General features: G+C 34.5%; 1 long non-coding RNA gene across 2 annotated transcripts; it reads right to left on the bottom strand.

Annotated features, from left to right (window-relative positions):
* Window positions 1–14487: 14487 nt before the first annotated feature.
* Window positions 14488–21806, bottom strand: LOC110696826. 2 transcript variants are annotated; one of them, XR_002506401.1, is made up of 5 exons: window positions 20815–21806; window positions 16809–17680; window positions 15185–15320; window positions 15011–15084; window positions 14488–14902 (listed from the first exon to the last, which is right to left on the bottom strand). It is a non-coding gene; the product is annotated as an uncharacterized LOC110696826 (long non-coding RNA). The 2 variants fall into 2 exon arrangements; XR_002506400.1 differs by lacking the exon at window positions 20815–21806 and having other exon boundaries at window positions 16809–18929.
* Between the last annotated feature and the right edge of the window lie 284 nt (window positions 21807–22090).

The following is a 22090-nucleotide window of genomic DNA, read 5'->3' as shown; positions in this document are numbered from 1 at the left end:
TGAGAAAACAGTGCCAGCGCAATGCGATGGCTCTATCGCCGTGCGACAGCAATGTCGTTTGGCGACAGGGTCATCGTCTAGCAACATACATGCCCTATTTTCTCGCGCCATTTCTTCCAATACCGAGCCAGAAATCTACCTTCTTGTTTTGGACCAGTTCTAGTACTATTCGATCGATTTTACATCCTGATTGAGGTTTTCTCACTTTTATGAACCCATATGTGTTCCACGTATGGCGATAACCCCTATGAATTCACGCTCTATCTACCCAATCGAACGCTCATGGCAACGAAGGGTACATCCGAGTTTGTGAATTCACAAATCGTGAAAGCGAGTTTAACTCGCGGGGTCCCACCCACACGCGCCAACCTTCCAAAGGTAAGGCCTCCGCGCGGTGCATCTGGACTCATAACCATGGACCATCTTTGACTAACCCTTATCCTTGAAATTAAGAGAACTAGAGACATGGTTAGGTTGCAAACTCATTGCATCATATTGTGACTATTTGACTACTTGTGCATTATTTGCATGTGTATAATTACATGTGATTAAACTAACCGTTAGATTTGACTTGTAATTATGAAATTAACCAAGGACTAAAAGACTTTGCATAATTAATTGATTAATTAATTTGAGCTAATAAATATGTCTAAACTCGAGTCATAGTTCCTTTGAGTCAACCCGGATATTAATTCCCGTACACTGTACATACGTCAACTTGTTTTGGTCATATCCATAGCTCTAGAAAGAATTACGAGTCGTATAACCTACGGATCTGTAGCCCCGAGTTTTATCTTTCATTTGGCGTTGGTTACGTTCAATTAGAAGTCATAGATAAAAATTTATGACTAAAATACAACAGTCTGTCCAGTTAAGTGCACATACGAGAAGTCTTAACTTTGTCTTTGTTTGAGTCTAGTCACATGGTCATGGCACGAGCCTTGAACATATCACTTACACTCACAAGTATTCACACAATTTGTACATACTCTTTTCTCACCATGACTATGTCTTAGGCTCATGCATGAGTCGTCCTTTCCATCATTTGAGTTGGGGATCCACTCTATTCCTAATTTTTCCATATCTCTCCATCTATATCATCTTTCCATACATTACATATCCCACACTTTCCTTCTTAAACACTTTCTACATTCTCATTCCTTCATCTTACATGCTTCCTCCATACACCATTCACCTCACTACACTCTTTTCTCATCCATGCATGTTGAATCGAGTTTTAGCGTAATGATGAAACAAATGCACAAGGCAAGCTTCTCACCAATATTTCATGCTTTCTTCTTTTTTTCAAACCCTTCTTAATAAATCTAGCATAGGCACCCTTCATCCTACTTAGATTTATTGATTAGAGTTTGATTTTTACCCTTCACTTTTTAAATAAAATGAGCATTTCTTTGCATATGATCATTGTATTGCATTCATTAAAAAAAACAAAAAAAAAAATCAAAAAAAAAAAAAAAAAAAAACCCAAACTAAGCGCAAGGTATACTTATGATTTGAGGCACCACTTATAGCCATATCATATCATATTCACCTTTCAAATATACAATCATTTCTTGAGAAACCACTTTGAGCCTCGTCTAACCATATACCTTTCTTTCTTTAACCCACATCTACCTAACCTTGGGATGGGTTGGTGTGCAACTTATGCAATTTCACAAGATTGAGTGATTTCAAATGATAATAGCAAAATAACAATATAAAAGTGTGCAGAGGGGAAAGTGTTCCAATGTCATTGATATGAAAATGTTTTGATAAGAACACGTCTCAGATTGTGTCTCTTATCGAGTGCTCGGTACCGTGCCTGAGAAACATGAATGCCAAGTGACTAATAGAACGCATGATCAGGATTGCCCACACTTATCAAAATAAAAAATGATAAAGCAAAAAAAAATAGAGCAAAAATATAAACAAAAGAGAGTTCAAAAGAGAAATCTCAAGCATACAAATACAAATATTTAAAAGCAAGGTTGCGCACCTTGGGGGCTTATCTAAGGTATTGAGCCTTTATCCCCTTTCTTCTTCAACCTTTAGCCTAACCACGTTACAACCCTTAAAAGATCTCTTTGAGGTATACACACACTTATGCGAGGTTCAGCTAGAGCTAGATTCGACCTGAATACTAACGGATACGTAGGCAACCTCACATCGAGGTGCGGCCATAATAAAAATGCATTCATTCACATTCACATTCATACATGATCATATCAAGGGGTCTCCAATGTTCATCCCTATCCACTTAGAGCTAGACTTGGGGGCTTGATCCCTACATTATTAGCTTACCTCACCTAAAAGTCACTACTATTTAACTCTTTTAAAAATATTCATTCCACACTCTTAGCCTTTACGACCTAACTTTAGTTTCACTTTCACACACATCACGGATACATGACCAAATAAGCCTTCCTTTATGAAACCTTTGTCATGAAGTCTTAACATGATGTTGAAGCATGCCTTGTCATCACAAGATCATAATTGCATCACAAAGTATGAAGTACTTATCCTCTGCACCTAAGTTATCCAAACATTTTCATCATCGAGTCAACAATTGAGGTAGCCTAGGATGGTACAATCCTTGCACCATGAGATACAACATTATTTCATACATTTGATTAGCTCATTCAACATGCACATTCAAACACTTAACTCCTTTCTTTTTACGTCTTTCTTTTTTAGGGTGAAAGTCGATATCCTCCCCAAAAATGACGGAAAATCTTTGCTTTTTTGCACGTCACACGAGCACAATCACAATACAATGCACACATAAGACATGTATGTTGAGTTATGTCATATCGAGTCATCACCGAGTCAATTTTTCACCTTGAGTCGAGTCTAACACATGTGCTAGAACACATCGAATCACAATGAGTCAAATAACACCAAGTAGGTCAACCCTAAGAAAAAAATGGGCAAATTCATATAATCCAAAACATAGCTTCAGGTACACTAAGAGGCAATTTGAGAGCAGAAAAAGCTTTGACTTGGATTCAAGCATAACGCAACACGATACAACTTAGCACAGCGCGATGCACCTGACGCAGCGTGACAGACCTGTCGCTGCACGATAGTATTGCTGTTGCGCGATGGTTCTGATTCGCCCATATCAGCCTTCAGTGGTCTCACAACTTTGATTGGTTGGTCCGCGACTAATCCATTTGAGCCTCTTGATGAGAATTTGATTTGATTGGTAATCGGCGCGATTACAACTTGATTGAAGATCAGCCTGATGACGATCATATCAAATTAATAGCTTTAAAATTACACCTATTATTAGTATTCAGCCTGATTACAACTGGATTGATGATCGGCCTGATAACAATCGAATGATGCAGATTTGAAAATTGGATAAGTGCATTAGAGTAGTGATTGACGATGATCACAAAGAATTCCTTGGATAGAAGATTTCCGTAAATCAATTTGAAGACTTTAAGAATCTTATACATGGTTCTTAAAATGAATTTTTCAAAGATGGAAAAGAAGATTTGAAGGCTCAAGATGAAGAAGCCTTCAACACGAGGCTCTAAGATTAAAGAGTCTCTCGCTTCAATTAGAGAAGGGCGGTTCGAGATGAAGCGGTCTTTGATAGCTTTTGCTAAGATTGTGGGGGTTGTCACCTAGATTTGAGAAGATGGCAAGAGATGCTTTGAAGGCTTTTGCTAAGATTGTGGAAGTTATCACTTGATTTGAGAAGATGGCACGAGATGGGCTATCTTCGACGACTTTCTCTTAGATTGTGGGGGTTTTCACCTAGAATTAAGAAGATGGAACGAGATGGGCGGTCTTCGACGATGTTCTTTATGATTGTGGAGGTTGTCACCCAGATTTGAGAAGAACGGTTCGTGATGAGGCGGTCTTTAACGACATTTGCTATGATTGTGAAGGTTATCACCTTGATTCAAGAAAATAGTTTGTGATGTAGCAGCAATGATAGACGATGTTCCCTATGATAAGGAAGATTGTCATAGAAAAACTGAAGACAACTACAAGCAGTGGTCTTCGACGATATTCTCTACGATGAGAAAATTGTCACAACAAAGCTGAAGATGGCTACAAGCAGTCACCTTAAACGATGTTCCCTAAGATGTGGAGGATTCTCACAAACAATCTAGGATGGCTACAAGCAACGGTCTTTGACGATGGCCTACACGAGCCATTGTGGAGGTTGTCACAACAAAAATGCAGCAACAAAATCAGTTACTCTAGAGACGTGTGATTAATGGTGCAAGATACGCATTTCTAACTCTTTTATCTGTTTAACTAACGCTATTTTGCTGACATTGGCGTTACAAGAATGATTTGGGATCGCAGAACTTTCTGAATCATTCTCCGTCCCTACCGCTACTTTGACTTTTGTTTTCAAAACATGCGTTTCTTAAAACTCAGTCAAAGTGGGGGCTTCTGTAGACACCTAATTGTGTCTCCCCAAAACCAAACCCAGTGATGAATATCTTTCACGTCATTTGATTATCGAACGAAGTGAAAGTGTGAAAAGTCTTATGATGCGGTCATTTTTAATAAAATACTTTCTTTTTGTTTTAAAAAAATGTACTCTAATTATGAAAATAGCCAATCCAATTTAGTTTGGTCCATGATATGGGTCCAATAATGGTATAGTTGGATGGGGCTTGAAAAGACCTTTCTAACGACATATTATAAGCTTATTTCCGATGATCGAACAATACTTACCTATGGCCCAATTATCATGTGGAGGGTCCAAAGATTTAATCCCATTCCTAAAATAATTAAGATTAATTAGAATATTCTATAAGTTTCTAAAAGATCCTAATTGTCCTTTTTAAAAAAACAAAACAAGATCAAAGAATTCGAAATTGAATAAAACTTCTGTTTTTGAGAGTCCTTGTTCTGTGCGAAATGGAAGATGATCAGATATAATTTTCGTGCCTTATAATATTTATTTCAATCTTATATGATTGTATCGGTCTTGAAATTATTTTTCCAATGGTATATTATAATATTAATCTCGAGCTATAACGAAAAAGATATGAAAGAAATACGAAACACTATCCAAAACTGACACCGTCTCACTATTTCGGCCATATCTTTTTTATACAAAATATTTTAATCTAATTCTAATTGGGTTAGAAAGTAGACTTCAAGAGCTTTTCAAAAACATATTATATTACTTATTTGGACTTTTGGATCAAAATTATATGACAAAAACAAGATCCGCAAAAAAATGTCTCATCGCGAAACGACAACTATGTCGCGCCGCGTGATTTCTGTCGTTTTGCGACAGACTCTGTCGCGCGCGACTGTGAAAGAACTAATTTTATTTCAATTCGAATTCTAACTTCGATTCTTGACTATTTTCTCTATAAATAGGGTCGATATTCCTCGTTTTCAAAATCACCAACAATCATCAACAGTCATCTAATTCTATTCTTTATCTCTCTCAAGCTAAAGCTTATTCTCTCTCTATTATTTTTCTAAGCCTAGCAATGTTCAAAATACACAACACCTCATTTACAATACTTACACACACCTAACCAAGTTTGAAGTTGCCTTTGCCCTTGTAGGGAATATTTGAACATCCCACACTTGAGCCCCATTGTGATTATACACTTAAGTATGGTGGCGTCCAAAGGGAAGGAAGCTAGAGTAAAAGAATAGCCAACAAGTTTTAGGAACTTGTAAATTGTTCACAAGGTGAGGGTTACACCCCTTAACGATCCAGGAGATCGTTAACTCCAATAGGTCTGGAACCATGACTGGAAGTTCAGTCATGAAGATACAAATCCAACCTAAAAGAAATTGAACCTGCCCTAAAAATAGGCCTCTTATCTACTTTATTCTTCTCGTATTCATGTGTGCATTCAGACTAACATACAATCAATAAGTTAACCCTAAACCTATTTAATCTATGTTGGTTGAATATTAATGCACAAACAAAACTATTATTGGCGATCACTTGAATTATAATCATATTAGCCTAAACAAGGTTATTGATTATTTTATTAAGCGTGATTACAAGTTCAAATCCCTTTAAACATGCATAAAAGGCGTGATCAAGCAATAACAATAATAATATATCAAGCAACATAATAACAACCATCGTCATCATATCCATATTCTCAATAAAGCATAATAATATTAGCAAGATCCTAGGCATGATACTAACAAGATTAATAACATATTCTAGCATGTCACTAAACATTAAGATCAAAGCTTTATCTCTAACATGATATTAAGAAAGAAATAGGAAGCATCATAATAATATCAGAAATATTAGTTAATCCTAAACATGATACTACGAAACAATAAAACATCCTAACATGATACTAGGAATCAACAAAATAATCTAAGCATGATTTCTATACCAAAAAGTAATTAAATCACTTACTTGGATGCCTCGTATTTGTTTCTAATAACAAAATACACGCTTTAGTAACTTCAAGGAAAATAATAAATCAAACAATTAATTTAAATAATTGAAATAGGGATTTGGGACCAAACCCTTAGAAAGTATTAACCTTTCACATCTATGGCGAAGGTAACTTAGAACTTGAATAGGTGTCTCTAGAACCAATTAATGTGGAATTTTGTGAGAGGGAAGGTTTAGAAAAGAAATAGAGAGAGAGAGAAAGCTTCTAGCTTTTAGAGAGAGAGAGAGTAGATGATGGGAATAATGATTGTAAATGATTAAAAACTGGGAGATACGACCCCTCATTATAAAAAAATAGTCCGGAAATGATAGAAAATAGTTTGAGTTCCATTTGGAATAAAAGACCTCCTGTCGCCAAGCGACAGTCTCTGTCGTTTGGCGCTGGGACAATTTTTTGCGGATTTTGTTTTTATCATATCTTCTGATCCAAAAGTCTAAATAAGTCATATAATATGTCGTTGGAAAGCTCTTGAAGTATACTTTCCATCCCATTTAGAATCATATCAAAATATTTTGTAGATAAAAAGATATGGTCAAAATAGTGTGACGGTGTAAGTTTTGGATAGAGTTTTGTATCTCTGTCATAACTTTTTCGTTATAGCTCGAAATTAATATTATAATATATAAAATCCATCCAACCATATAATATTTTGATAAAAATTATGAGGCAAAAAAAATAATATCTGACTGTTTTTTAACATCTTCAAATTTGAAGAGAATTAGGACTTAAAAAGGAAAGTTTTAAAAACGAAAAGTTTTTATTCAATTTCAAATTCTATGATCTTATCTTATTAAAAAGGATAATTAAGATATTTTAGAAAATTATAGTAACTTCTAATTAATCCTAATTATTTTAGGAATAAGATTAAACATTTGGACCCTTCACATGATCATTGGGTCGTAGGTAAAATACGGTTTGGGCCCAGTTTATTATTTTGGCCAGAACTTCCTCATTATTCATCGAAATTGGGCTTATAATATATCGTTTGAAACGTCTTTTCAAGCCCCATCCAACTACACAATTATTGGACCCCTATCATGTAAAAAACTAAATTTTACTAGATATTTTCATAAATAGAGTATAAAAAGAAATATTCTTAAAAACAGACAGAGAGATATTGTAATAAAAACAACCACATCACTAGACTTTTGACACTTTCACCTCGTTCGATTATCAAATGACATGAAAGGTATTCATCACTGGGTTTGGTTTTGGGGAGACACATTTGGGTGTCTACAGAAGCCCCCACTTATTTGACTGAGTTTGGAGAAACGCAAGTTTTGAAAACAAAAGTCAAAGTAGCGATAGGGACGGAGAATGATACAGAACGTTCTGCGATCCTAAATCATTCTTGTCAAGCTGATACTTGCAAACTAGCATTAGTTATACAGATAAAAAAGTTAATAAACGCGTATCTTGCACCGTCGAGCACACGTCTCTGAAGTAACCAATTTTGTTTGACGATCTTCCTCAAGCTAGGGGATATCGCCTTAAGACTGCTCCGCTTGTAGCTGCCTTCAATTTCTGCTATTTTATGACCATCTTCCACATCCTAGGAAATATTATCAAAGATAACTCCACTTGTAGTCATCTTCACTGCTGCTGTGACGTCCTTCCTCGTCTTGAGAATTCTATCGTGAACCACCACTCCTCGAGCGATCCATTGAACGAAAATCTTCCACAACTTGGGAATTCTACAGCAAACCACCACGTCTTGAGCGATTCACTTAATAACAGTCTTCCATGCCTTAGGGAATTTTATCATGAGCTTCTGCGCCTCAAGCAATTCACAAAAGACAAATTTCCTTGCCTCTGGTAACATGTCGTAGACTCCTTCGTCTTGAGCAGTCTTTCGAATAATGATTTGTTATTAGAAAAAGATATTACCTCCGTTAATTATTTTGTGCAACATTGGGAGGGTTTACGATTACCAATGCAAAATTTGAGGGGCAAAGATTAAGGGTAGATTTGATAAAGTAATTACAGTTGAGAAGAGAGATAAGGTAGGCCACCCCCATGTGTTTTGGTGGGGAAATCAGTCCCTTTTAGAGGGAATGAGATTGCCACAAAAATTTTCAGCAAAAATTCAAAAGCTTTGAATTTTTGGGTGGGATTTCATTGCCCTCCAACATTTAAAAAAAAAAAAAAACAAAAAAAAAAAACAGCTCACCCTTTCAAATTTCTAACATCATTCCCACATTTCATTCATTGTTTTAGAGGCTTATAAATACTAGGCCCCAACATCCAAAAGCATTTAATGTTCACCCATTAATTACAAACATTCATTTTTCCAAATTATGAAACTGTTTGACAAAAGTTAGGACTAAGTACCCTAAATTATCCCCAAATTACACAAAAAAATTAATTAGTGCTGCACATATTCTTTAATTAATTCCGTCCATAACATTGCTTAGAAACCTTCATCATTTACACAAAAGGGAAGGAATTCTTCATCTTCTCAAAAACCATCATCATCTAGCCCTTCAACATCAACAACAATCTGCAAACACACACAAAATAGAGCAGCCATGGCAAAATTTGATGAATCTCTGTACTTTGATGTTGATCACTTTTTAACAGAGGAAGAGTTGGCAGAATTATACTTTGATGTAGAGGAGGATATGCAATATGAAGACATAGAGCATTATGACTCTGAAAATGAAAATATGCAGCACGAAGAAGAGACAAAAAATGGGACTTGTGAAGCAGAAACAGAGGCTGAAGTTCAAGGCATGCAAGAAGAACAACAAGGCACTAAGAGCATTAACAAAAGAAGGGAGATTGTTGATGCAATGTTAGTGAAAATGCAAGACAGTAACTTACCAAGAGGATACAAAGTGCAACTTTCAGTTCAATTCCATGTTCACAGATTAACCATCACAAGGATATTCATTGACATTAAAAAAACAAATGGCCCAGGGGAATTTGATTGATGTCAGGTCTAAGAAGATAGGTAGAACAGGTCCCAACCCAAGGGAATTCACAGATGAATTTTTACAGTCAGTGCCCCTTTATTTAAGGCAAACTAAAAGTTCTTATGCAGCAACACTGAAGATATCTCATGTCACTCTTCATTATTTGGAGAAAAAGGGTAGGCTAAGAACACATACTGCAAGTAACAAGCCAGCATTGTCATCTGACCATAAGGTAGCAAGAATGAAGTTGGTTCTATCTTTTATTAACCCTGTTTTAGGAAATGAGGACCCCACATTTGAAGTTATGGAGAGAGTCATACACATTGATGAGAAATGGTTCTACTTGAACCCAGACAAGAGGAGATTTTATCTCCTACCAAGTGAAGAAGATCCATACATGGCACATCAATCAAGAAGGTTTAAGTTAAAGGCCATGTTCATGGCACTGATTGAAAAGCCACTGTATGGGCCTAATGGGGAACTCATTCATGATGGGAAGTATTGGATATTCTCATTTACAGTTCACGAAAGAGCTAAGAAATCAAGTAAACCAGAGCTACAGGAACAATGGTCACAAAGGCACTCCAAAATGTCAACAGAGAAGAAATTAGAGACATGTTACTCAACAAAGTAATACCAGCTATAATCGTTAATTGGCCTTAGAGTCTGCCTAAAAATGTAATTATTTAGTGGGATAATGCAAGGCCACATCAAATACCAACAAATGAAGAGTTTATTGTAGCAACAACAGCAAAAGGCTTCAACATACAATTTGTCTTCCAACCAGCAGAATCACCAGATTTAAATGTGTTGGATTTAGGTTTGTTTAGGTTTATTCAATCATTACAGTATCAGTCCTTTCCCAAGAATCAAGATGAACTTGTTCAGAAAGTTATTGACTCTTAAAACACATTCAAACCAGAAGTGAAGAAGTACATATGGGTCACATTAAAGAGATGCGTGATAAAAATACTCAAAGCACAAGGGGGTAACAAGTACAAAATCCCACACATGAACAAGAAAAAACTTAAAATTTTGGGTATCCTGCCAGATGTAGTGAAGGTTTAGAAGGAAGTAGTAATTGAGTTTGTGGAGTATCTAAACACAATGTTTAGGTCAGCACCTCAAGGTAATCATGATGCAGAAGAGGACATGGAGGTGGATGCAAACTAAGTCAAGGAAAAAACAGACTCAGAACATCAACATGTATTGCCACACATAACTATCTAAAGTGTTTAGTTCCATTTTGGTCATTTTACTTTGTTTAACTTGTTAATGACTAGGTAGTTAGGTGTATTTAGTTTGTTATGATGTGATAAACCACTAAGGCAGTGATATGTTAGTTCTACTGTAATAGGCTTTTTTTAGCCACATCTTGAATGGAATGAAAATAATGAACGCATTATGAGGTATGAAAATGAATCCATCAGAGGAATAATTAAATGATCAATACATCAAGTCAAACAAGTTTACCTCAACAACCATCCTATTATTGAGATAGTTGGAGCAAATAACTTGTTCAAATTGTAATTCAATGGAGTCCCTTCATCATATGGATTTCACATAAACAAGGTACTCAGATAAAAATGGGACTCCCTGCTGAGTAGAACACAAGCAGCAATGGGGGACTTTTACACACTGTAACCATATTAAGGAAGTAGCATTGTTCTCTACACAATTGATCATTGAGAACAAGACAGACAACCACAAGTTAAACCCATAATAGCAATATCTAACTAGCATCATTATTCATCAATCAAATTCCCTTATCAAGCCATAAGTAATTCATGCCAAATAAGCCTACAACAGCACTAGTCCAAACAGTCCACCAACATCACCAGTCCACCAATATGTGCATAATCCAACTAAAAATATAATCAAGGTAATCAAATAACCAACACAAGAGTAGAGTCTAACAACAAGAACAAGGTAATCAAATTACCAACACAAGAGTAGAGTCCAACAACATAATCAAAGTAATAAAATTACCAACACAAGAGTAGAGTCCAGCAACCAATACACAACAACAATCCCATTAAAAGGCAGCATTGTCATCAATCAAATTCCCTTAAAGGTCGTAAGTAATTTCAGCACAATAATACAAAACACAACAACAATCCAAACACTTTACCATAATCTAACAACAAACAAGAAACCATCAGAACACAAAAATATAGGCCAGTAACACACAACATAACCCAGCAGTCTCTGCAGAATCCATCCATCAACATAAACAAGCTAAAATGCTCAGCAGAAAAAGCATAGTCCAGCATCCAACAGAATCATATTCAATAATCCAATAACAGTAATTACTCAAACAAAAAAACCCACAAATAAAATCATTCAACTTCCAATCCGAAGCATTAAATAGGAACTCATATGATAAACAAGTACTGTTACGCATCAACCAACAAATAAAGGCAGAACAATTAAATTTAAGCAAATAACCAGTACAACATCACAAGATCGGAAGCAGTATATCATAACATCAAATAAGAGGGACTCAAAAAATTAAATTGAAGAAATTAGGGTTAGGAATCGTTACAAGAGCAGTCACTTAGAGGGTTGAACCCTAGGGTTTATCCGCCTCACATAGCAGTGCACAACAGGGACAAAACAAGAGCCAGCTTCAGGTTCCTTGGAAGGAGGTGCCTCATCATCAGGCTCCTCATCAAGTGATAGGACGATAAGCTCCTCGTCAGGAAGCCCACGCATCCTTCTCAAAGAAACACGCGACGCCTTCCGAGTAGCATGCACCTTTGAGGGTGGGCTTTTCCTCTTAGATCTAGGTTTTTTTGGAGCCACAACACTCCCCTCTCTACTCTCAGCAACCAGATCTGCAACAGCTTTAGAGAAATCAAGCGACTTCCTTCAGGACTCCCCTAGACCCTCCTCGCTATTCATTCTTTCTTCCTCCTCCACACTTTTAAGGACTTGACCCAGAGCCTTGTAAGTGTACAGAGTACAGTAGGGACCCGTTTCATTGGACTTGTAAAATTGACGAGGGAAAGGAGAACCAGTCTCGAAGCAATGGATGAGGTTTTGGATCAAATTCTCCTCTCCTTTGTCGTTGGTAGCCATGTAAGCATCCTTTAAGGGATCTAAGTTAACCATTGTTGATGGGGGACTTGTTTTTGCGGAAGATCGAAGAAGAGAAGAGTAGATCTAGACAGAGGAATTGAAAAATCGCAGAAGAAGAGGAGATAGAAAACCCCAGAATATGAACTAGGGTTCATATGGAGAAAACTCTAGAACAAATACAGGAGCCCACCCATTGAATTTAAGTTTTGGTGGTTGGGAATGTAGTAAATGAAGAAAGTTGGGGGGAATTGGGGTAATAAATGGAGGGAGTCATTAGATTAGGGAATCTGATTAGATTAAGGTTAGTGTAATTAGATTAGAGTAAGGGTAAAAATTAAAAAAAAAAAAGGTTAAGTAAGGGTAAATCTGTAATTCATGTCTTTTTTTAGCTAAATATAGAAAGAAAATAGAATGTTGCACATAACTCCGATCATCCCGAAATGACAAAAGTTGCACAAAACAATTAACGGAGGTAGTATGAGGCATCGAAATAAGTGATTTAATTACTTAATTATTCTTTTAGAAAGCATGTTTATATTATTTTAATTCCTATTATCATGTTAGGATGCTTTTATTGCTTTCTAGTCTCATGTTTAGGTTGCTTCCTATTTCTTCTATCATGTTAGTATCATGTTAGGGCTAAAGCTTTAATCTTTATTATTTAGTGAAATGCTAGGATTTGTTATTAATCTTGTTAGTATCCTGTCTAGGATCTTGCTATTATTATAATGCTTTTATGAGATTGAATAGTATTATTGTGATGATGATGATTGTTGTTATCATTAAGTTGCTTGATATATATTATTATTGTTATTGTTTGATCGCGCCCTCTCTTGCAGGTTTAAAAGGAATTTGTATTTGTATTTGTAATCACACTTAATAAGATAATTAATAATCTTGTTTAGGCTAATATGATTATAATTCAAGTGATCGCCAATAATAGGTTTATTTTTGCATTAATTTTAACCAACATAGATTAAACAGGTTTAGGGTTAATATATTGATTGTATGTTAGTCAGAAAGCGCACATGAATATAAGAAGAATAAAGTAGAAACCTATTTTTAAGGCAGGTTCAATCTCTTTTAGATTGGATTTGTACCTTCATCCCTGAATATCCAGTCATGGTTCAAGACAACTATGGAAGTAGTGATCTCATGGATCGTGAAGGGGTGTAACCTTCACCCTGTGAACGGTTTACAAGTTCCTAAAACTTGTTGGCGACTCTTTTGCTCTAGCTTCCTTCCCTTTATTAGACGCCGACATGCTTAAGTGTATGATCACAATAGGGCTTAAGTGTGGGATGATTGAAATATTCCCTACAATATAATGTGTTTGTCTTGAATATGTAATTAATATCAAGTCCTAGTATTGTTTCACCATTTTTTATGATTATGTCAAATGCATAATGTGCCCCTTGATTTTGCAAGAAGCCACTTGAGTGACCTTGGTGAATCCAAACCAGTGGTGCTATGGTTCACCAACAAACAAAGTGGAATGCAACTCTTTTCATTAAGATAGACAATAAGGAACATATTATCATTTGCAACATTAGGAGGGGGTCATAGATATGATTCGTTGTGTAAAAATCAAGGTCGGGCAGACGGTCATCGTTCAATTGCTTTGCAAGTGACCTCTTGCTGTGAAGCTCTCATTGAAGTAGGTGTTCAAGGGTTTATGGTAATTGTCAAGTATTGTATGATGTTATGTATAGTAGGACTATTTTGTTTACTTTAAAAATAATCTGGCTTGTTACATGACTTGGTGTCATGATGGCAATGTGGTACAAATGTGGTCTCAAGGGTTTATTGTAAAATGCTCTTGTAGTTTCTTTTAATGATATATTAAATATACTCTAAAAAAAATTTCCTCAATTAATTTCCCACAATTTGAAATGGACTTGTTATAATATACTCTAACCAAAAATTCCTCAATTAATTTCCCACGCTTTGAATGGACTTGGTATAATATTAAAATGCTTACAAATTTTTCCATAATTATTTAATAAGATGGATCATAGCATTTCAGATTTTTCTCAATTGAAAGTTTCAATTATCGTTGGAAGATGTACACTTCTGAATTGGGCCAAACCACTATCATCATGTGTCAGGGCCTGAATGTTTAAAAACAGAACTACTTTATGTTATAGGCCTGCTTAAAAATTGAATATAAAAACAAAAGGAAAAGTCCATTAAAATTGCATTCAAAAATTCATACAAAACATACATACTATCAATTAAATTTATTTCGTAGTACCGAGTAGTTACTCATAAAGTACACATCGTCACGTTTAGAGCACAACATTCATTGTAACGCATCAATGTAGTCAATTATCCGCATTCCTACCATAACCACTGATCGATTCCTTGTTTGTTTGCAGGGTGGAAATATCATCAATAACATGCTTTGAACCCCTACCGTAAGGCAAATAAGTTTGTCCGTTTACGCCGACCTCTACTTCTAATTCGTACAAGGTCTGCAACATCCTACATAGCACATACCCAATATTTGAGAATCAAAATATATACTGGATTATTCAGTGGAAAAAATTTATCATTAGTGATATAGTACGCATAAATTTATTCACATCATACATCGGACATTGAGGGGGACCAGATGTGTCCCTTGAAACCTTAGGGTGTCTCTCGCCGTATGCCACATCTATCAACTACAATTCCAATTTAAGTGAATTTTTTAGTATATGACAAACGCATTAACGCTCAGAGAAACACCAATAATATAATTAAACAGTAAGATAATAAAATTACCCCTAGTTTACCATAATCACCGGAATTAGTTCGACCAAGCTTTCCTGAATAATCAATTTTGTCCATGTCTAGGCCTTCACTCGAGGATATATCTCCCAAGCATTTGGGTCCAAATTTAGTCAGTCAAGTTGAAAGTCTGTAAGGAAGGCCAACCTTAAATGACTTACATCATATGAAAAATACAAAGTAATACTTTAGCTAAATAATTTTATCAAAATGAATGCCAAATAAACAAATTTCGTGTGAAATGTACTCACTACAGCTAATATTGCACATCAACCACTTCCACCCACAAATCCATTAGCGTAAAACCTCCTTACAAAAGTTGTAACACTTTCTAATAATTTTTTCAAGACCAATTCACACCAATCATAATTTATGTTATCCGTACCACAACTCAAAGCGGGTAACAGATCAGCTGCAAGTCTAGGTGACTGTGTTGGACACAATATCATTTGAAGAGCAATAATTAGGAAAAGGGTTTTGAATTCTTCTTCCTCATGCGCATCGAAATGCCCTTCCAATCTATCTATCATCTTTCCAATTATAGGAATACCAACAGAAGTATATGTGCGGCCACTGCCTTTGGTCTCCCATACCCTTCCATATTTTAATAATATTAATTGCACCTTCAAACGAACGTGCCCACGCATATCCTTGGTTGTAGGAACTGTTTTCTCGCCATTCGGAATTCCTAAAATCCAATGTACTTGGTTCTTTGAAAAGTAAATTGAACAAGCATTTGTACCAATTAGGCACCTATTAATTGGATCAATACGTGTCATGATCCAATAAGCTAATTGTCGGGGTAAATGCATATGAGAAGCAAAGTGTACTAGTCCCCCAAAACCCATCTCGCATACCCATCTAATCTTGCGTTCATCAAATTCCTAGCATATTCTACAAAATGACTCAACCCGGCAGTTCACATTTGGGGGTTGCCATTCAGTTTGGACAAAACATAATACATCAATTAGAGCACATCAACAGGCAATAAACAACTACATTAGGACAGTTACAGTACTTGAACTCACTCTTTGCATTGGAGCTGAATGTTGATTAATCACTTGCCCTTTTTCTTTCACATAACCACCTAAACTTTTATTGGTATCCTACAATCCCACGACTATGTCAACATATAATGTATCACAATTACAACACCGCATTTGGGATAGCATTTTGACATAAACTTTAATTACCGTAAATAATCCAGGATGTAACTGAATGGTTTTGTGAAAAATTCCATTGCTAATTGGTAGCAGCTGCAATTCAAAATCACATCTTTATACCACACCATTATACTACTCTGTAGGATCTAGAATTAAATATCCCCACATGCAACATTTAATGGGATTATTTGATATACAATATACATAGTTTCCATTAGAACTAATTTAACTATGTATTATGTTATGAAACAACAAACCATACCCATTTCCATTTGAATTAATTTAGATAATTATACATTTCTGAGACAACAAACTATATATACCATTTCCATGTGAATTAATTTAAGTAATTATAAAATTCAGTAACAACAAACACTATTGATTGAATTTTTAACAACTAATAACTATTAGCTAATATCATATACTATTAAAATAAATTGCAATTGCAAACTTACGGATTGATTTTTGTCATAGCCTTCAGCATTTTCATCAATCATTGCACGGCTCCTTTTACCCAAATCAATCTTGCCAATTCTGCATAAATAAATTTCTTGAACTTGTAATTAACACAAATAATCAAGAAATTGATAATCAACATAACCAACAATAATTCATATCTAAAAGCATGTTCTTTATACCAAGTGGAAATCGTCGGTTCGTTCAGCAATAGACTACGGAGAGAGAAAAGGTAGTTTACAACTGATTGTTTCCAAATCCTAACCATTGTTCAAAGGAGGTGAATCTATGTTAGGTCCAGTTTAACGACGTCTACTAACCTGGAACGTATTGTTACCTGAGTCTTGGAATTTTTGACATGTCATTGGGGTGAATTTACAATTGCCTCCAACATTTAATATGCGAAATACCTGAAACGCTCCTAAGATTTACGATTTTCGCAAATCATGAAAATTGATATGAATTTGCCGTAATCTAAGCTATCGTAGAACATCTAGAGTGGCATAGAATCGGACTAATAATCAATCAAGAAATGTAGAATTTATAAAGTCACACAATTGATGGATCATCCAAAAAGCAACAACATTTTACCTTGTAGAATCCAAGCATACTACCAAAAGAAATTACAATTTGACATGCCAATAACATCTCAATAATAACAATACCAATGTCATCTTAGGGGGAGGAATAATGGCATGTGATAAAATCAATGGCTTGGGTAGATTTACAAATGTCAAGTAATAAAAAAACTCCCCCCTTAGGAGCCTTTTCCATCCTGCAAGAAAAGCTACCTGATAGGGCATGAGAGGCTCAGAACATACTAGCAGTGAGCAGCATGGTAAACAAGAAAACTTCCATCACAATGAAGAACCTGTGGTAATAACTTGAAAAAAATTAGGATATTAAGAAAATGTATGAAGGTGAAACATTATAGTTGACAAAAAAAAAACAAAGCATGATCCGCAAGTCTTATCCAGGTAACATAATAGCTATCGTGACAGCAAAAATAATACCAAACAAAAATAAAAGCAAAGACATGAATGCCATGAAATCCCAGTAGAGAGAAGATCCTACATAAGAAAACATAAATATAGATGAACTTCAGAGATGCTAGTATAATAGATGCTAGAGGGGCTCAACTTGTGTCCCACGTCTTTGCAAATGTCAAAACAGTACATTAAGTTTAAAGAGGTGAGTCCTAAACTTCCAACAATTCATGGCAATAGGTAAGAAATTAGTTTCACAAGAGCTCCAAGAAACATGATGTCTGTCAAGAATATTACAACAATAACAATGACAAAGGTTAGCAAACAAAAATATGGAAACGAGCCAAAAAAATACAGCAACTTGGACATATTTTATAAAATATATTACCCATCCAGTTAATATGATTCTACTACAAAAGAAGCGTCATAAACAGAAGCTGTGAACTACACACCAAACTTCATAACGAACCACAGTAAAGAATTGACCAGGAAAAGATGTTAAAAAAACAGGGGATGCAACGTACTACACCCTTAAGGTTAGACTAACATCTCAACAAAGCAAGAAAACACAACAATAGAAAACAAATTATTTGATAGATTAAAGTTAAAGTGTTACAAATGATCGAATACGGATTTTCTTACACATACCACTCTGATCCTATTTATGCTACTTTGCGAAGCTAACTAGAATATTTACTACTACTTGTCCAAGATTAATGCCTTACAAACATCAATGCTTTCTGAATTTCAGCAACATGAATAGCATAATCTTCTTCATAATGTGTAAGGCTATATAATCCTACAATATGTCCATCGCTATTCAAAAAAGGGGCCCTGGGTACCACCAAATCTACCCCCACCGTGAAGATTTTAGCTTGAATCAATCTCAATGAAGTACTAAACCCTTTGAAGTCATCAACAAAGAGTGGATTTGATTCAGTTTGAAAATTCGGCAAAGCACCTAGCTGCAACTCATGATAAATGTTTTCGCATGTTCTTTCCACATAAGAGTTGTTATCGACATTGTAAGAAAAAAAAGCTAGGCGTCTTGGATGACCAATTAAATGAGTATCTAAATCCTTAATCATATCATTCTCTTCAAGAAGTTAAGCACGCTGAAAATCGTCTTCAGGTTTGTTTACAACATCCAAAAATGTCAAATCACTTTTTCTATCAATGTACGCTACACGAACATTAAATGCTCTTGAATCAAAACAACCAATCCGCAATTTTTTTTTCACGTGCAACATGAGCACATGTCAATATCATTTGTTTAGAACAAACCTCTACAAAAACTCTTCCACCAATAAGTTTTCTCTCATCTCGAATACAAACTATACTTCTACGCATCCTTTCATATAACTGATTTCTCTCTTCTGCAGTTTATATCTTCAATGACAATTAACAATCAAATACCTAAAATGCATAATATGTGAAATCGTAAAAAAAAAATACAAAAGCATAATAACAAATTTGTATAAAACAATTCTAAGAATTTATCATTACTAAAAACTAGTACAAAAAACAATAGTATCATGTGATGAGTTGTTAGATTAGAATAACTTGTCTCAAGATTGATCTTTATACTTAACCATCCAATTTTTTAACTCACAATACATCTATCACTACCAACTTTGTCATTGATATCTTGTTTTGAAATATTTGAATACTTTATTAAAGAATACACCCAAAGAATTGAGCATGCTAAAATTTAATCACTTGATTTCCAAAAGAAATTGGCTCTTATTGATGTTTAAAGGTAAGCGTGATAAAAAAAATAACAATATATCAAACAACATATAATTATTAACAAAAAATATATAAACTATTCGTAAATTAACAGATAACGTGAAACTATTCATTAATTAACAAATAATGTAAAACTATATATATAATTTGACACAACAATCTATTAAATTAATAGAAAAACGCAAAAATGCACCGATTCAAACCCCACATAACCCACCGGTTTCGAACCGCTGAATATGTGGGGGATGGCAATAATGTATTAAAAAGCCACTTGTAACCGATGGCAATAAATATTTTTGCCACCGGATAACTGGTTGCAATATCAATTTCCGTAATTTTTTTTGTGGGTATTAATTGTATTTACCGGTGGCAATAACATATATACATAATTTTTTATTTTTTTCACTTGAAATTTAATCAGAGTCATAAGGTTTTTTTTTTTTAACTTGAAATTAAAACAACATCAAAATCAATTGAACTTGAAAATGAAATATATAATCAGAAATAAATTTATCATTAAATTGTTATTGTACAATATCCCAAAAAAAATTACAACCTCAAAATTCAAAAAAAAAAAAATTACAACATCAAAATTCTAAAATTACAACATCAAATTCTTGATTCTTCATGTGGATTATATTCAATACCTACATCAATTAAAGCACCAAAATTAATTAAAGCACAAAAAACTAATTAAAACACCAAAATTAATTGAAACACCAAAATTAATTAAAACATCAAAATTAATTAAACTCACAAAATGCATGCAAAAAAAATTAAAAAATATATAGAAAACTCATGCAAGCTTCGAAATCAATAAACCCAAAATAACAATGAGCACAAAATAATAAACGCAGAAAAAAAATCACGAACTCAAAATAATAATAATAATAATAATAATAATAATAATAATAATAATAATAATAATAATAATAATAATAATAATAATAATAATAATAAAAATAATAATAATAATAATAATAATAATAAATAAACCCAGAAATCCGTGTTAAAAAATAATAAAAATAAACCAAGAAATCCCAAAAAAACCCCAGAAAATCGGAGAAAGAGAAACAACGAAACTTGAAAATAATAAACCCAAAAATAACAAATAGATCGAAAACAGTAAACACGGAAAAATTAATGAATAAAATGAACAATAACAAACATATCGAAAACAAACATAGGAGAAAGCGAAAGAACGAAACTTGAAAACAATAAACCTAAAAATAACAAATAAATCGAAAACAATAAACCCAAAAATCCTTACCTCGAATCATCCAAACTTGAAACGAACCCAGAAATGAATGAAAGAAGGAGCGAAAGAGGAGATGAAAAAACGAAAGAGAAAGAGAAGATCAGAGAAAGGGAAAGAGGAGATGAAAGAACGAAAGAGAAAGAGTAGTTAAGAGAAAGGGATGAGAGAGAAAGGACGAGAGAATGAAAGGGATGAGAAAGAGAGAGATAGAGCGACTGAGAGAATGAAAGAGAGAGGCGGCTTAGGGTTTGAGGGTTTTATTACCCAAAAAAAGTCTTTTTTTAAAAAAAAAGGGGGGGTTGGCACCGGTTTAAACCGGTGGGATTATTATTTTTCCCAGCGGTTTGTTTTGAACTGGTGGCAATACTCTTCTTTCGAAATCCCGCCCATTTTTCCCCACTGGTTTTAAAAAACCGGTGGCCATTGAGGGGCGCCTTTTTGCGTTTTTCTACTAGTGTCATCAATATAATCTCATCAAAGCATAATAATAACAAGATCCTAGGTATGAACTCAAGCAAACTTCAACTAATAAAGGTTTTTCTAAGTGTTGTAATTAGAATAGGTGAAGTAGACTTTGGAAGTGGGAGATTAGCCTAATCTAAGAAGACATGAAGAGATTCCAAGGAAAAGTTAAACAAGATAGAAGAAGGGTTCTCTAACAAGAACTATCTAAATTCCCTAACAGGAACTTGAAAACAGCAAGTTAAAGTGTAGACTTGGTCTGCGTCGAAGACAGCAAGTTCTGGAAGAACTTGGCCTGCAAAGTTCTAGTTCAGAACTAAAGTACAAGTGACAGCAGGAACTTAGTCCTGCAATTCCTACACTGCGTAAATCCCAAATATCCTACATTACAGAATATTGGCGTAGCAAATTAGTTTTGTTAAGTTTTATATTTAGATTTGCTGTAAATATGATTGTTAGGTTTACACGTGAGACTTATTAGAAACGTGACAAAAGGCTTGGCAAGCTTCTTAGAATAGAAAAGTTTAAAAAGATAAGTTTTTAAGAAAAGATTTTCTAAAAAACATAATTATCAAAAGATATTATTCTTTTAATAATTTATCTTTAACAAATTTTCCAAAAAGATTTTCTTTAAAATAGATTTACTTAAAACCGTGTTTTGGGATTTTGGAAAAATAACATATTTATCTTTTGAAACCCTACTTTCTATACGAGCAAGTCTTGTATAAATTGTAGAAATCTCATTTCATTGTATTCTGTGAGTTTATGCGTAAAGAGATCGAATTGTGCTTAATTTTGTAAGTTTTTAAAGTTCTTAACTTTGTCA

The sequence above is a fragment of the Chenopodium quinoa genome, unplaced genomic scaffold, assembly GCF_001683475.1.
Source record: "Chenopodium quinoa cultivar QQ74 unplaced genomic scaffold, ASM168347v1, whole genome shotgun sequence".
Taxonomy (NCBI): Eukaryota; Viridiplantae; Streptophyta; class Magnoliopsida; order Caryophyllales; family Amaranthaceae; genus Chenopodium; species Chenopodium quinoa.
This window is presented reverse-complemented; position numbering and strand designations above follow the sequence as displayed.